Source organism: Balaenoptera borealis, assembly GCF_965194805.1.
Source record: "Balaenoptera borealis genome assembly, chromosome: 14".
Taxonomy (NCBI): Eukaryota; Metazoa; Chordata; class Mammalia; order Artiodactyla; family Balaenopteridae; genus Balaenoptera; species Balaenoptera borealis.
Window position 1 is genome coordinate 48,270,888 of NC_138875.1, and position 11,304 is coordinate 48,282,191.

At 35.8% G+C, this 11,304-nt stretch overlaps 1 long non-coding RNA gene across 1 annotated transcript; it reads left to right on the forward strand.

Moving 5' to 3' along the window:
- The first annotated feature begins 3,245 nt into the window (after nt 1-3,245).
- Nucleotides 3,246-6,875, forward strand: LOC309611303. Its single transcript, XR_014234439.1, has 2 exons — nt 3,246-6,273; nt 6,610-6,875. It is a non-coding gene; the product is annotated as an uncharacterized lncRNA (long non-coding RNA).
- Nucleotides 6,876-11,304: the final 4,429 nt, after the last annotated feature.

Sequence of the window (11,304 nt, forward strand, 5' to 3'; positions counted from 1 at the left end):
CCCATCACCAACATCCCTTCCCACAAAAGTGAAAACCTCCAATAGCATAAATCATTTGCAGGTTGTGACATTAAACTGAACAATTGCTCCGACTCCTAAAATCACAATTGCCTTATTATTGGAAGCAGCTTAAAGTGAAAAAGCAGAATGTGACTCCCACTTTCCCCCCTCCAGAGGCCTACCTCCTGTCAGAATGCACCAGAACCATGGAAGCCCATATTGTTTCAAATCAGACATCAAATAGAGTCTAAGTGTCCTACTAACTAGCACACCCACCATTTGTCATTGGCGCAAAAGGAAAAGGGTTTTTTTTCAATTAATTATATAAATAAAGAAAGGAACTGCCATAAGCTGAATGATACCTTTTTCTTCAATTTTTAGATATTTTCTCCCCTCCTGCAATCTCCTTTAATAATTTCCCACTATGAATATTGCATGCCTTTCTTTAGTTAATTATTTATGTTGATGAAACATGGCACTTACTGTGCCTTCTAGGATTCCAGTTGAACCTGATTCTGTGCTAGCTAGGCACAGAGAGGAATTAGAGCTCGCAGAGGGCTTTGGTTTGTAGAAAATCTTGTAGCTATTTTTTTAAATTCAACATTCACAATCAATTTTTTTGTCGTATAAGATCATTCCGTCTGTCACCACCATTGCCATCCTCTGAATGTCACTTCATATATTTCAAAAATCACTTGCAACTCTCATAATAGAGACCACCAGTCAAATTTCAAAAGTCCAGCCCCCTCTAGACCTACTTACCAACTTATCTTGATTCAAGACTACAGAGACTCAAAGTTTAAGAATCTTTTTTGTTTTTAGCATAAAACTCATTTTCAGAAAGAATCTCTGGTTATCAGAAATACTTCGTTCCTTCTAGAAGGAGTCTTCCCTAAATCATGAACCAATTTTAGAAAAAAAGGAATCCTGGTTCTTTACTTATTGAGAGGGAAAATTTGGAGGGAACCTATTTGGAAGACTATTGTCTCCACGACTTCTTTTCATAATGTATCTATTAACAAAAAGCTAGATTGATTTCTGGGGAGTTTGAAATCTAGTTTTCTCATAAAATGCAATAAAGAATGAAATGGCTAAAGATGACCTTCATAAAAAAAGAGAAAATAAGATAGAAGCTATTTCACTCATTGTAAACTGAATTTCTAGATACCGTAAGAATTATTGACAGGGATAGATGGGTTGGGTGCCCCTTTTAAGAAAACAAAGGCAGAAGAAACCTGGGTGTGTGCTTAAAAGGTATGCTTAAAAGAATATGAAGGGCAATTTTTTTTTTAATTAAAGTATAGTTGATGTACAATATTATATAAGTTACAGGCATACAATATAGTGATTCACAATTTTTAAAGGTTATACTCCATTTATAATTATAAAATTCCCTCTGTTATACAATATATCCTTATAGCTTATCTTATACGTAAGAGTTTACCACTTAATACCCTCCCCCTGTATTGCCTCTCCCCCTTCCCGTTCTCCACTGGTAACCACTAGTCTGTTCTCTATATCTGTGAGTGAAAAACAGTAGTTTTAAGGAGCTTTATAAAAATATAAGGAAAAATGAATATTGAGAAAACATGCAATAAAAGGGGAAATTGCTCTCGAACTGCTGAAGCAATAGTCTTAATTTTTTAAATTTTGCTTTTCATTGTTCAGATTTTTTTCTAAATTAAATGTTAACATTTATTTTTTAAAAAAGAAAAGGAATACAAAATTAGATACAAAGCGAATAATATTTAGAGTGAGACAAAAATCACAACAAAATATAAATTTTTAAAAGTTAAGAAATAAATAATACCAAAAACCAAAATAACACATTTTATTAATTAATGACCTGATACACCTCTATAGTATTTTTATTTCTTACATTTTGGGGGCTACATGCTCTTTGATTACCTCTTTATACAACAGTGCTTTTTTAATAGGTAACTTAGTTTTTCCTCTAGCATGAGTAATGGACATTTATTTATGATGATAATTTTAAAACATTTCTTTCAGTTCCAAACTTGTTTGGTAATGTCAATGTACATTTTTATGATTGTTTTCAAATTTGAGACAATCCCTGATAAATATCATATTGTGAGCTGTACAATTTGGAAGAATTTGCCATGGACAAACTTCTGCTTCTGCTTCTTCTCCTCTATTATCCAAACGTTTCTGTTGCAGAGTATCAGCATATTGGAGGATAAGAATATTACTACACCAGCGCAATTAATATTAGCTTAACTACAAACAAAAAAGACTGTGAACCAACTAAGTATATCCCACTAAAGCCAATGGAAATGTATCCTCAACTCCACTTTTATTTAGTAAGACTCTCTAAATGTCTATGGCCTTTCAATGACACTCCATAAGAGTGAGAGGTCCTGAAACGTGATGTCATGAGCTTAGTGGTAAATGATAAATCTCTGATTATTGCCTTGGGAAGAAAGGAAAAATGGATATTAATATTAACAAAATACAAACATTTTATGAGTGTGGCCTTCTGGTGTACAAATATGGGAGATGCTATGATACTCAGTATTTGAAACCCAGCCAATGCTGCATTAATAATGGAAGATAAAGATTTTTAACATATTGTGTTAAACAATAATTAAGAAACTGATGCCATATTTACTTTTTCAATATTTTCAAGTGACCTGAACAAATTTTCTAATGCATCTAGGGTATTGGCTGAATTATCAAAATGCTATATATGATTGGATTGATGAATTTGAGAAACAGAACAAGTTTGCAAGCAATTTCTAAAAACTGCTTAAGAAAGCAAGCAATTCTGAGAATTCTAATTGATTCTAATACAATTAACAAAAAGCAATTTCTAAGTTTACAAGCAATGGAAATAGTGTTTTATCTTTGTCCCATCTATTTCTCATATGAAGGGTATTTCTGAAAAAGTCTTTTTCTAAAGGATCCCTTCCAGTTTTTTAAGCTTGGTTCCTTTGTACTCTAGATGGAGCACTTAGCCTTCTGCTTTCACTTTTTGTTTCATCAAGGCTGAATTACAGTCATGGAGGAGTCGGGAAAGGCTTTCCTTAGAAAGCTTTATTGATAGTCTTCAAAAATAAGGAAGAGATTTCAACTCTTCCATACAAAATGGCTCCTTCTATCCAAACAGCCATGTTTGTGTGTTTTAATGATTACATTTCCAAAGCTGATTGGTCTCCTGGTTTCTGGTTCATAAGTAAAGAATGAGCATGTTGCTTAGTTCCTCATTATTTGAAGTAGTTCAAGGACATTTCTTAAAAAGGGTTAAAAAACAATCAAGAGTGAAGTTGGCAAGCGTCATCATCATCAGCCTATGCAGTTGTTGTGCTTGTGCCCATGGCAATGTCCTCTCAGTCCTAAATTTAATGCCATGGCTGAATGTGCCAGGAGCAATGATTTTCAGGGGTTTTGCAATGTTTGCATTCTTTCTTTCTTTCATTTAAATTGGATTTGTTACTGACTCACAGATACATTAAGTACCCTATAAATTCCCAGTGATAAGATAATATGATTTCTTGTTTCCGGGGACATTGAATAAAAGAAAAATCAGAGCACAGGTATCTAAACATTTTGCATTAGCAACCAAACCCAACATGGTAAAAACACACAGCTTTCTAAATTCAAAACTGTAAAGGCTCTATATAACCAGTGACCCATTTTACTAGGTAAAAATAAAAGATCTGGGGAAAAAAAAAGATTCCTATGGCCATACTATAAAATAATATAGGATTTAAAATAATTATTAATGCGTAGTCAAAATTTTACAGCTTTGTACGTGTTTTGTGCAAAAAGAATGATTTATTTCTGAAATATAAAAGTCGGATGAAAACTTTCCCTAGTGAAGTTATTTTGTGATCGAGAGGACAAGTCAGCTTCACATGCAGTAAGTTACAGTGGTGAGTACTAGGATTTATTCAACTCAGCTATATAAAATACACCAACACCTTTTTGGAAAACAGGACTGAGAGGCAGCAAAATAGCTATAATCAGTGTGTTCTGCTCCCAAAAGTAAAATAGCCATGAGATTAAAAAAGAAGTTTCTCTCTTCCAGCTTTGAACGAAGCCAGGTTTGCCCTAAGTGTTTTCTATAAGGCTATGAATTCATTTATCTAAGGTAATTTCTGGCTAAGGTCAACTAAAAAACAATTCCTTTAAAATAAACTGATCATTATTAGGAAAACTGAACGCTTTCCCTGACCTTCAAGGCATTGAAACTCATCCTCTGTGCCCATTTTTATCACCCCAAGCATGGCCGTCTCATAGTACTTAACACTCAGGATTGTAATTGCCTGTCTATCTGTCTCTCCTATCAGAGAACGAGAGATCATTAAAGGCAGATGATGCACTTTGTTTATCTTTATTTCACCAGCGCAGGGCCCGTGGAAGGCACTTGTCAAATATTTATTGGATGGATGGATGGATGGATAGATAGATAAAAGATGATGAATAAAAGCAAAATCATCCACAGATATTCTAGGTTTTGAAACCAAGTAATATTCATCTTTTTATAGACATAGCTGTACCTACATTTAAACAGTGATAAATAATTCCCAAAGAGCTTACAAGACTACATCTAAAACAAATAAGAAATTTCTGAAGCTTCTACTGTCAAAAAAGATCACTTTTAGGAAAGGTGATATAAAACAATGGTTCTAAATTCCACGACTAATAACAATAATAATCCACAACTGTTGTGGGCCTTCCATCCACTGACAGAGTAGTAATTGCTTCTCGTGCATTTATTTCTCACAACTCTTATATACCTATTTGCTAATGGGTAAATCAAGGCAATAAAGAGATTCTGTTACCTTCCTAAGGTCACAGAATAAGTGGAAGAATTAAGGCTTGGATTCAGACACTCTGAGTACAGACTTTGTGTGCTTAATCACTAGGCCACATTCCTCTCCTTAGGTAGTGAGACTGAAAGGGAAATATTATCAAATATTATCAAATCTGACCCACAACATATTTTCTGGGTGTGAGCCTAAATTACTGACAATGAAAAGAGAATTATTTCCAGAAAATAGAAAGGAGCAAAGTTCAATTATTTCCGTTAATTGAATAATGGTCTTGTTGAAATACCATGATATCACTTGATCCTACTTTATAGCACAGAGAATAGATTTGTCTAAGAGTCTTTGTAGACTGTAGTCCCTGTGCAAAGATCAAGAATGTTTTAGACCAGGGATGGCAAATGGGTTCCCACTTTTGTGCCAAAGTGTTCACTTCCTGGACATGAATGCTGAGGCTAGCCTGCCGAAGCTCCCACAGTCATTAGTACCGCCTGCCCTGAGCACACAGGAGCCCTGCCACTGGACACATGCCATTCACGTGCTGTCCTTCTCCTAGGAACACTGTTGGGATACATTTCTATCACAGGGGTTCTTCAATCAGGTTGTTCATCAGAATCACCTGTGGAGCTTTTCCAACATACACATACCAAGGAAAGACACTCCTTGACTTCCATAAACATACAGTTCTGGGAGGAAAAGTCATAAAAGCACGTTGTAAGGTACAACTGAAAACACAAAGTCCCTTCCCATGTCTTCATGAATTAGGTAACCACCTCAAAATAAAGACCTGAAAACACTTCGAGTTGAATTCAGACCTGCCTATGCATTTAAATATTTCAGCCGTTTCAGGTAGCAATGCAATATGTAATTTGATAGAAATATTGGGAGCACATATATGTATAGTCTTCATAAGAATTTAATTTTTGAAAGGCGTTGTTTTAAATATATAAATTATTAGCAAATAAAAAAATAAAAGCAAGAAAGGAAAAAAGCAAAAATGGGGTCCAAAATGGTTATTGTGACTAACCAGTGATGTCTTCAAAATCTTTCTGGAATCTAGTTTGTTGGCTGCAAATAAAGAGGTAAAAACAATGCAGCTGAAGGAGCCAACTCTTTATTTTGTGTTTCCATTTCAAATGGCAAAAACTCAACATTTTCCCTAGTGAAATATTTTAAATGAAAGTTCTTTCAGTAACTGCAGAAGCACTAAAAGAATTGTAGTTACCTGAAAGATGTGTTTGAGAATAAGGAAAGGGAAAAATACTGAAGAATCTTGAAAGTTACTCTTCTTTTTTACCACCATGCCAAAATAATAGAGTTCTGAAATATTAACATGTGAAGGGTAATCTCTGAGACCTTTTGCCACTTCCTAAAATGAAGAAAGGTTGCATACATTTTTGTCTTGCTGCTATGAATAATAAGAAGCCATGGGATTCCTTGTAGTAGTCCTGGAATAATTATGAAACAGCTGATTAAGTTCAAAGTTAGTATGGAAATCTGTTCTTTTATTTTTTTTTTTTTATTTTTTTTTTTTTTTTAATTAATTAATTAATTATTTATTTTTTGGCTGTGTTGGGTCTTCGTTTCTGTGCGAGGGCTTTCTCCAGTTGCGGCGAGCGGGGGCCACTCTTCATCGCGGTGCGCGGGCCTCTCACCACCGTGGCCTCTCCCGTTGTGGAGCACAGGCTCCAGACGCGCAGGCTCAGTAATTGTGGCTCACGGGCCCAGTCGCTCCGCGGCATGTGGGATCCTCCCAGACCAGGGCTCGAACCCGTGTCCCCTGCACCAGCAGGCAGACTCTCAACCACTGCGCCACCAGGGAAGCCCGGAAATCTGTTCTTTTAAAAGTCTTTCATAATCTATCTCTAGCGGGAGATAATTCTATCAAATTTGAATTAATCTATAGATAATGGCGAGACTATTGTCCACTATTATGTGTCTATATATGAGATACGAATATTGCATGGATTGTAAGATTTCATAGTAAAATAACTCAGGGCCAGATTACAGAAGGGATTAATTGTAAATAGTAGAAGTTATGACAATCACCCCCAGAAAGGGATTAATCAACTTCAAACACAAAACTTGACCTAACAATAATAACCTAACCGCAGATAATTCTTTGGAGAGTGGATTTTTAAAATGCAGGTCACACAATGATCCCTTTATAGATCCAATAAAACATTTTTAAAATTACCCTATCTGGTATCATTATAAAGTATAATCAGGTCCCAGTATTATCATTACTACTGAAGCCTATAGTAGAATTAATTGTTCTTCATTTCAAGTCAAAAATAGGCTTTTTATCAGGAAACCTAAATTAAAGCCTTCAAAAAGTTTCCATTTTGAATAGTTAAGCACATTATTAGTAATTGGGATGTAAGCACTCATTCATTTTATCTTTTGTTCATGCCTGGTTTCTATTCTTTCAGTTTTGAATCCATATTTGTTCCACACATATAGCCAAAGTACAGAAAATAATGGGGCTTTCTGCATATGGGGTTACATTGTTCCTAAGGTGTGTGGACAAATGATAATAAAATAAGTTTGTACTTTATATAAAAATAAAGGTTTTAAAATTTTTAAAATTTTAGCAATACTTATACATATGTGTATATATATATCTACACATATATATAATAAAATTTACCAATTTTTAAGTGTGCAATTCAATACTGTTAAGTATAGTCATTGTTGTGCAGCCAATAGCCAGAACTCTTTCCATCTTGCAAAACTAAACCTCTATGTCCATTAAATAACAACTTCCCCTTCTCCCCTCCCCCCAGCCTCAGGCAACAACAATTCTATTTTCTGTCTATGAATTTGAGTTCTCTAGCTGTCTCATGTAAGTGGAATATTACCATATTTGTCTTTTTGTAACCAGCTTTTTTCACTTACCGTAGTGCCCTCAAGTTTCATCCAGGTTGTAGCATGTGTCAGAATTTCCTTCCATTTTAAGGCTGAATAATATTCCATTGTATGTGTATACTACATTTGGTTTATCCATTCAGTCACTGTTGGACACTTGGGTTGCTTCCTCTTTTGGGTTATTGTGAATACTGCTGTTATGAATATGGGTGTACAAATATTTCTTTGAGACCCTGCTTTCAATTCTTTTGGGTACGTGCCCAGTAGTGGGATTGCGGGATCACACGGTAATTCTAACTTTTAATTTTTTTGAGGAACCGCCATATTGTTTTCCGTAGTGGCTACACCATTTATATCCCTACCAATAGTGCACAGGGTTCCCGTTCTTCTACAGCCTCACCAATACTTGTTATTTTCTGGTTTTTTAAAAATATGAATTAGGCTTTACCTAGCAGCCTTAAATGTATTTCAAATGATCTATCTATTATACCTGCTGGGGATGAAAATCTGAGCTTTTTACTTTCTATAGGAAAAGATTGTTAAAGTTGAAGATGCAGAAAATGAAACTTTTCTAACAACTATGGATCAGTGTTAAGCCCTGATCCCCTCTCCCTCAAAATATCTGACATATTCTTTGTACAAAGTATGCATTTAGGAAATAATTTTTTAATTAAATGAGATAAAATGTTTTAATTTCCCACAGAGTTTTAAAATCCAAGGTGAATTTCAAAATTCCTCAGGGTGAAGGACACATACTTTTAGGTTATTACTCTACCCTCATCTGTCTAATGGACATTGCCTCACTTGGTAAACTATTTCTTTTGGTTGTTATGAGGATTAAATGAATAATCCAAAGCACCCAGAACAGTCCATTATAAATTTAATAAATGTTAGCTATGATCATTTTTATTATTATTTAAATACTGTAAAAAGTAGCAACAAATTAGCAATTAAATGCAATTACATGTTTTTAGCAGTATATTAGGCACAGTGTTGAACATTGTCAAAGTACAAATAATAATTCATGCCTGGATAATATGGAAACATAGTTTAATTTGAAAGAAAAAAGATAAACACAAAAAAATGTAAAGTATAATGCAAGGCAGGATTAAACCACTTCCATTTGAAACTCCCTTTCTTTAGCATCATGACTTTGTATAATTCTTCTTCTCTTAATACATCTTCCTCATTTCTTTCCCCGCCACCCATGTATGATTTTGACCTCAGTCTTCTAGTCTTCTCTTTTTACCTGTTTTCTCCCTTGATGATTTTATCTGCTCTCATTTCACCACCATGGAGATGATCACAGCCTGAATATCTCTCCTTCAATATTGCTGACTCATCTACCTGATGAACAATGACAGACCAGTGCCATTTTGAAAGCAGATCTAAAACTCAAGTGCCTGTTTCAATTATTATTGTTACTGCTGCTCCTTGACATAGTTCTGTCAAAATCCTGTAATTCTACTCCCTTATCTGCAGAACAAAATCTAGAAATCTTAGTCTGTGATTAAAAACCATTCACAATATGGCTTAAAATTAGTTTTTCTACTTTAGCTTCCCTATATATACTCTAAACTAAGCTACATATAATTGTCCTTGTAGAACTTACAGTTTTCTTTTTTATGCCTTGTGAATTGAGTTATCTTGTTGCTGAATTGCCCTTTTCTTCATCTCCACCTTTTGAAATCCTATTCAAACACCCAAGAGCCAGCTCAAACCCTGATTCCTGCACCCCAACCAAAAGGACAGTCTCTCCCCTCTGAACTTCACTGTTCACTGTACATAATGTACGTCTATTCTAAGGTACCTGGCTTCTAGGTATATGTCAATATGCACTAGATTTCCAGTCCCTGACAATGACTTCATTGTCTAAGAGTCTCCCAAATGAATGAATGAATGAATTTATTTATTTATTTATTTTAGCTGTGTTGGGTCTTCATTTCTGTGCGAGGGCTTTCTCTAGTTGCGGCAAGCGGGGGTCACTCTTCATCGCGGTGCGCGGGCCTCTCACTGTCGTGGCCTCTCTTGTTGCGGAGCACAGGCTCCAGACGCGCAGGCTCAGCAGTTGTGGCTCACGGGCCCAGTTGCTCCGCGGCATGTGGGATCTTCCCAGACCAGGGCTCGAACCCGTGTCCCCTGCATTGGCAGGCAGATTCTCAACCACTGCGCCACCAGGGAAGCCCCCAAATGAATGAATGAATGAATAGATAAATAAATAAATAAATGGCTGAGTGAATGAATGAATAAATGAATAAAAGTAAATGTAGATTTTTAAAGGAAAATCAACTTTGTAATTGTATAGAATGTAGGAGAGTCCAGATTCGGGGAGTCACCCTAAAGACTGTTGTATTGTTACAAATATAAAATCCAAGCTGGAACTACCTCAGCAAACTGGATAAGTAAGTGATTTAAACTACTAAAAAGATACTAATTTTTTAATTGTAGAATGTATGTCTCACATGGTACACTTATTATACTCAGCTGTCTTCGCATATTTCATTTTGGAAATTATCTATTGTCTTAGACTAAGACCAGTGTCTTAGTCTGCTCAGGCTGCCATAACAAAATACCATAGACTGGGTGGCTTAAACAAAAGAATTTTTTTCTCATGGTTCTGGAGGCTGGAAATCCAAGATCAAGGTCCTGCAGAGGTTGGTTCCTGGTGAGACTTTCTTCCTGGCTTGTAGATGCCACCTTCTCAGTACATCCTCACATGGTGGAGAGCAAGCTCCCTGCCCTCTTCTTCTAAGAGCCCTAATCCCATCATAAGCGCCTCACCCTCATCATCTCATCAGATCCTTATTACATCCTAAAGGCCTTGTCTCCAAATACCATCACCTTGGAGGTTAGGGCTTCAACATATGAATTTGAGGGGATGCAATTCAGTCCACAGCAGTGGGGGAGGTGAAGAGATGTTTTACCTTTTAAACACATCTTTTCAACATTGTATTAGTCATAGAGAAATTTGGCAAATTACCAGAAAAACCTCTGAGAATTCCAGAACAATTCACATTATTTTCCTGTTCAAAATTCCATGACTTCACCCACACATCAACAGGGAAAAAAAAAATACATATACATAGATACATACATATCTCATGACTTCCTTACTGATATAACTTGAGGTTCATAATGTTTTGACCAAGGTATGAAATTCCCACTCTATCAGTCAATACTCTAGCTACTACATCTTAAAACTTCCTGTTAAAATTTACTTACCCAAAGTCAGAAGCAGTGTGACCATGAAGCTAACGGCATGAGCTAAATGGCCCCTCACTTGCATGGGTTACTTGGAGGGACACTGGCAATGTGTTAACATGGTCTTATGTTTCAGTGAATTTAATAAAAATGATACTTTAAAAATTCTTTTACTTAAAGATAACCCCTAAAAGTCTATAAGCTTCAAGCCTCACAACACTTAGATAAGCCTCTGCATAAGAGGTGTAAAATAACTACAGAAGATTGGATCAGATTAACTAGACATCAAAAAGCGTTCTGAGATGGCAAGCTAGTTTGTGAGGATGGCACACCTGTAAGGGATCGTTACTATAACCAAAAGTGGGGTCTGGCTACTCCTGGCTCAAAAGCCAATAAAGAGGCAAGGTTGGTGGAAAGGAAAGTTTGCTTTATTCTGGATGCTGGC